Here is a 6,760-nt window from a genome sequence, read left to right on the forward strand (position 1 = left end):
CGTTCCCAATAAACCCATGGAGGTATAATATAAACTGGAGACGGCATTGAAAATGGCTGCCTATTCATTTCAATAAAAGTTGCTCACCGGCGCATGAAGCCATTTGACGTAGTGGCCAAAGCTCTGTATTGCAAGTCACGTGACGGCATGCGGCCCAAGACCCTTATTTCCCATTGTCATCTCCCGCCTGGACTCCTGCAACTCCCTACTTGCTGCCATCCTGCAGCATTGGCCATCAGACTCCTGGAGAAAGCTGCTGCTGACCTGGTGTTCAACAGCCCCATGCTCTTCCACACAACTTCCCTACTCCGTTCTCAGCACTGGCTCCCTGCGCTGTCCCATCCAGTTTAGGACTGGTGCAAGCCTACAGGGCAAATGAACAGCTCCCTCCTACCTCAAGGCTGTGGTCAAGCTCTGCTGCCTTGAGGTGATTGGTTCCCCAGTTGCTCCAAGCCCCCCTACGGCAGATTGGCGTGGCCATGGCTTTTTTCTGTCCTGGCCTCACAGTGGTGGAATGAACTGTCCACTGACTTAGAGGATTTTATGCAGACTAACGAGTGTAGGCAGGGAAACACAAAGGCTATAAGGAAAGGAGCTGACTGCCTTAGCAAGTGGGTTGGTGAATCAGAACACATAATCAGCTCTGCCTTCTCTTTGACCAGGTTTGCCAATGGGGCAACTGTGGCGGTTGGGGGAGGGGAGTATAATTATTGGACAGGACACCCGACCATCATCCTAAGTGTTGACTGAGAGCTTGTGATGGCTGTTTGTTGGTCTCTCCCCAGGTCAACCTAATGAGACCCTCCATCTTCTTCCACAAGATAGACCGGCTGGCCTCAGTACGCTCCAGCAGACAGAACCAGATACACAGGTGAGGCTTGTCTGTCACGGAGCCCCGCCTCCGGTGTAACTCGGTTCTTCAGCTTGGCTGCATACTTGATTGATGTTGCACATGGGCGATTGGAACTAAACTAACCTTGCGTTGCATTTGTCTCTCTCTCTCTCTGGCTCTATCGTGTCCACTCTGCTGGTGCTGATGGATGGGTTGGACAGTCAAGGGGAGCCAGCCAGTGGTCCAGTTCCAGTTCATGCTTGGTTGTTGCCTACTCACCTTCCCATCTCCTGCCACCTGTCTCCGCCCTGCCCAGCTGCACCTCATCCCTCATTACCCTTAGCATTAATACCAGTCAATTTCCAAAGGTTCTCTGTAAGATCATCCAGTCATCTACCTAGTCTGCTCAGCTCTTCTGTCTGCCATATTTTGGAGTTGTTTATTGAAATTGAGTTAAAGTAGTTTGTATGAGTCAAGCATCCTCCAGTTTGTATGACTCAAGATCTGTTTACTGCAATGTATATGGTTCACACATACTAGAAATGTGACTAGGGTTAAGGCATATGCTGTTGTAGACACAGGACTGGGAGCAGGACAGGACAGTGCAAAGACATGACAGTTTTCTTGCATGTCAAATTGGTCAGTTGGTGACAGTTGGTTTTTAATTGTCGTTTTGTGATCACTGTCTTTGTGATATTTTCTGATGACCAAGCCTTTGATTTAAGCAGAGCCTTAGCACATTATGGAGGAACCATGTCCATTTCTTTTACCGATCCCTGTGAGCAAGACCTGTGAATGTCCTGAACAGTGTGGTGGCCACATTTTTTGGGAATTTGGGTGGAAACAGTGTGGAACATCATTGCATAGTTTGACTGCCATTTCATACCAACATTGTGAGAAAGTGGAGAAGTAGGCTATACCTTGTGAAATAAAAATCACCAATAGAAAATACTATAGGTGTGCAATTCATTTGTACAGTCTGGTAGTTAAATGGTTAAAAATGGGCAAGAAATAACATTGGAGGGAAATGTATACTGACACCGATGATTGTTTCAGAAATGGTGCGAGACAAAATAATGAAATGTTATAAGTATTGTGAAACACTGAACATATTTTAATGACTGACAAGGAGAGAGGAAACAGTCCAAGTTAATCAATAATAACTAGGCTCACTATAAACAGTGTGTATTATTGGCTCTGTTCTGACATCAGTGCACAGTTCATTCCACCACTGTGAGGCCAGGACAGAAAAAAGCCATGGCCACGCCAATCTGCCGTAGGGGGGCTTGGAGCAACTGGGGAACCAATCACCTCAAGGCAGCAGAGCTTGACCACAGCCTGGAGGTAGGAGGGAGCTGTTCATTTGATTATATGACTACAATGAGCAATGATGGGGAAGAATCACAATATTAATTTGATTTTCAGGCATGACATATACATGGCATGCTTACTTGCAATGGTAATAATGCCTTAAGGTAATAACAATAACCATGCTTGATTAATTTGATGTATTATGTGGCAAATGCTATGGTAGCAGCAGCAAGCATCAGCCCACTTTAGCTAAATAACGCCAGACAAGATTACAGACTGTAATCAATGTATGAACAATGTCACATTGAGCATGATCAACATTGTTAAAATTGAAATACATCTGAAACCTCCAAACGTAACGTTAGCATTAACTAACGTTAACTAAAGTTAACCCTAAGCCGTTAGCATTAGCTACCGTTAGCATAGCTACCTAGCCTATCAATATAGTTGACGTTCATATAAAGAAATGTAACATTAGATAATGTTAGCTAAGTTATTCAACATTGACCCACATACCCGCTAGATCTTTAACAACGATGTCCTAAAGTAACCACATGTCATGATCATTTGCATCATAGACATACGTTCATATCTATGATTAGCATGATCATAGCAGCTTCATTGCTAAAAGCATAGCAAATGTTAGCCGACGTCATTACATATGACTTCCTATCCAATCAGAGGCTGAGTAGGGCGGGTCTTCCTATGGTGACGCGTTTTCCGCCGAGTTCGCAGGACTCATGAACGCGCGCCCAGCGTCCCCAAGGCTCGTTCACAGCACATGTTTCAAATGGGCTCGATACAGGTATTGGTGGCTTCAAAAACAAAAAAAAACAATTTAATTAAAAGTTTATATTGATTAGATTGGTCTCTGATGCTGAATGATACCCAGAAAAAAATTGTTTTCCTTTTCTATCCCTATCTATCATAATCCACAAACCATGGGAAATAAGGGTCTTGGGCCGCATGCCGTCACGTGACTTGCAATACCGAGCTTGGCCTGAAAGCCCATGGTGGCTTCAATGTGCCAAGCTGATCCTGGGGGCTTGAATAAACCCCTCAAATTCCATTCCCGTCCTGCTTCTCTGACCTTATCCCGGAGTCTCTCTCTCTCTACTTCATAGTTCGGACAGTGCAATAGAACATGTTCAGTGTTTTCTGTAGCTCCACAGTGCCCACATGTATCACTCCCCCTTTTCCCCAGTACAAACAAGGTGCCGTTCAGTCCCGTGTGATCGAACCTGAGTCTAGCCATGACGATTTACTCCCTCCTATTCTGTGTAGTGTAGTTCTTCACCACAACTGACTTCTGTACCCTGTGATACCCCCTCCCCTTCTGGTCTTCATCCCACCTCTTCTGCCAGAACTCAAATCCCTTCCTTCTAATCACCGCTTTCCCTTCCCGAGCGGAACAGGCACTGAGATGTCCTTAGTCAGCGCACCTTTCGCCAGTTTGTCTGCAGTCTCATTCCCTGTCACCCCCTCATGTGCCAGAACCCAACAAAACTGCACGTCTATACCACCCCTGTGAAGCCTAAACAAACTGTGATACAATTCAATAAGTAGATCCTCTCTGATGGTCTTGGAGGACTGTATACTGTCCAGTACCGATTTGGAGTCTGTGCACACCACCACCCTATCAGGTCTGACCTCCTCCACCCACTGCAACCCAAGGATGACCGCCACCATTTCAGCCGTGTACACAGATAACATAGTAGACAGCCGCTTGGAGAGACCCACTTCGAACCCTGGGATATACACCCCAACTCCCACTCTATCCAGTAGTAACTTGCACGCAGATACATGCCCGTGTTCATACCCACTTCACCTGGCTGCCATCCATGTTTTCTCTCCAGAACGCGCCTGTCCACGGTCACTTCAGGGAAGAGCCAAGGGGGCACCCAACTAACTGGGGCAGAACTAGTGAACTCTAACCCCTCCAGCCCATAGTCCCTCACTGTGGCTTCAATAGTCCACCCAAACCCAGTCCCCTGGAACCTATTGAATTCCCAACAATCCCGCACCGTGAGCTTAGCTAGGTGGACGTCCTCACACCCTTGCAGCCTAACCCAATAGGCCAGGGCCAGTTTCTCCCGCCTGAGCTCTAGTGGCGTTTCTCCACCTTCAATGAGCACTGCATTATTGGGGGTAGATCGAATAGCTCCTAAACAGATCCGCAGAGCCCTGTATTGCAACCGATCCACTTTAAGCAACGTAGACTTAGCTGCCGCTGCATACACCACACCCCCATAGTCCAGAGCTGACCTCATCAGTGCCCTATAGATGTCCAGCATCAATTGCGTTCCTGCCCCCCAGTCACACCCAGCCACAGCAGATTGATAACCTTTTGCACTTGGCTTCCAAGTGGCGAATGTGTACTGCCCATGTAAACCTGCTGTCGAGCCACAGGCCCAGGTATTTAAACTCCGTGACCAACTCCAGTGGCCGACCATAGAGCAAGAGCCCCCCAGCCTCGAGCTTGCGCTTATTAGTGAAAACCATGTAGCAGGACTTGCTCGCTGACAGTTTGAATCCCTACTCATAATACCACCTTTCCACCTTCTCTATTGCCTGCCTCAGCTTCCCGAACACGTACGGCACATTCCTTCCCCTCATCAAAATGGCCCCATCGTCTGCATAAAGAGCCGACTTGATGCATCCCTCAAGGTTCGCAAAAATATCATTAATCATCACATTAAACACCGGGCTGATCACACTCCCTTGAGGGATACCATTCACTATGCTGAACAGCTCTGAAACGTCCGCACCCACCTTGACTCTAAGTGTCCTACCCGTTAAAAAGTCCATAACCCAATTGTACAACCTCCCCACAATACCCAAATGGCTCAACTTGATAAGTAGCCCATCCCTCCACATAGTCGTATGCCTTTTCAATGTCAAAATAAACTATCACCATCCCCTCCTTCATTTTCATTGACTTTTCAACATCAGAGCAGACTCCAACCAGAGCATCCAGCGTGGAACGCCCTTTCCTAAATTCACTCTGACAGTGACTCAGTAGCCCTCTCCGTTCCAGCACGACACAGCCTGCGAACTATCATCTTCTCCATCCATTTGCACAAATGAGAAGTCAATGCTGATGACTTTCGTTGTCTTTTATTATTGTCCTTATTTCAGCTCTGCGTTGTGTTTTGATTTCAATAAAAGACAGCCCCAATCTCACACAATACCACACAGTCCAGTCTCCTTTTCAGGTGTATTCCAAATGAATCTCTCCAACACGGGATTTGAGCCTCAGCAAAAGCGGTTTATTACAGAAGGTTTGACATACAAAAGACGATGGCATGGCCTAATGTACAGTTTACCTCTCTGTATGCTGTCTGGACCCAAATCAAAGCATTGGTCTCGTTGCAACGTTCTTATGTGGTTTGAGTGTCCCCCCTCCCTCGTCTCTTCTCCGATAAGACTGTCTCTCTGGTCTCTTCTGTGGCCTTGTTTTGACACATTAACCTACGCCGCCTCGGCGCCCAGGGGCCTCATTTATCAAAGAGCGTGTAAATTCAGGTGTAAAAGAGGGCGTACGACGAAAAACGAGGAAAAGGCGAAATGTCGCGTACGACGAGAATATTTACACGCTTTTCGGATCTATCAAACATGGCGTACACGCTGCTGCGCCGATTCCTCAACGAAAAATCCGACGGTGGCGTAGAAGGGGGGAAAATGGCCCAGGGGCCTCATTTATCATTGAGGTACGCCTTCTTTTACACGGTCTTTTCCGCGATTTCAGGCGTACGCCATTTTCCCCCCCCACAGAGCGATCTATCAAGCCGAAAGGGCGAAAATTTAGTCGCCTTTCTACGCGCTTTTGTAGGACACCTCTCAAGTAGCCGTACCGATTTACACGGTTTTCTACACCCTTTTTGAACACAGGGGGAACTGGCGACGCAGGTGGTGCGTCGGTGAATTACAATGTTTGATGGAGAGAATAAGAGCGACAGTTCATGAACGCACAATCATGTAGGCTAATAGCCCAATTCAGCACCAACATATATCGCAATGCAAGATTAGACGTGTCCTCTAACCGGCTCATTAATGGTCCGATATGGATTTGTTCCCCAAACTGAACCTATGCGCTGTCCCAAACCTTTCCGCGCTATATGTCACACACCTAATGCAGGCACTCCATCAAACGGCAATAATTGACCAATTAGATTGTCATTAATATGTGATCATGTGGACCTGTTTGCTGTTTGGTAAGCATATAAATGACAGTCCTCCTGTGCGTAATGCGAGCCTAAATGAATCCGGCGCTACTCGGCCTACTGGCCGAGATAGAACTCCAAAGAGGTGACGGCGATGACGACTGCACCCACATAAGGTTACCATCAGTGAATGAATACGTCTATGTGAATCGCAAAAATGTGCACACTATAAATACCCAAATCATATGGGACGCCGACATGCTCATCACAAGTGTAGTGGCACGGTGGCCTGGCAATGCATAAATAAATCTCATAAATCTCCTCCACAACACCCACCACTGCTCCTTGGTTGGGGGTTCCACCTTATACCAAGCCCTCATTATTGTCTTTTTACTAGCAACCAATAGTACTTTCACTAGGTATCTGTCCCCTCCTTGTACATCATTCTGTTATG

This window comes from Borostomias antarcticus (genome assembly GCF_949987555.1).
Source record: "Borostomias antarcticus genome assembly, chromosome: 3".
Classification (NCBI taxonomy): domain Eukaryota; kingdom Metazoa; phylum Chordata; class Actinopteri; order Stomiiformes; family Stomiidae; genus Borostomias; species Borostomias antarcticus.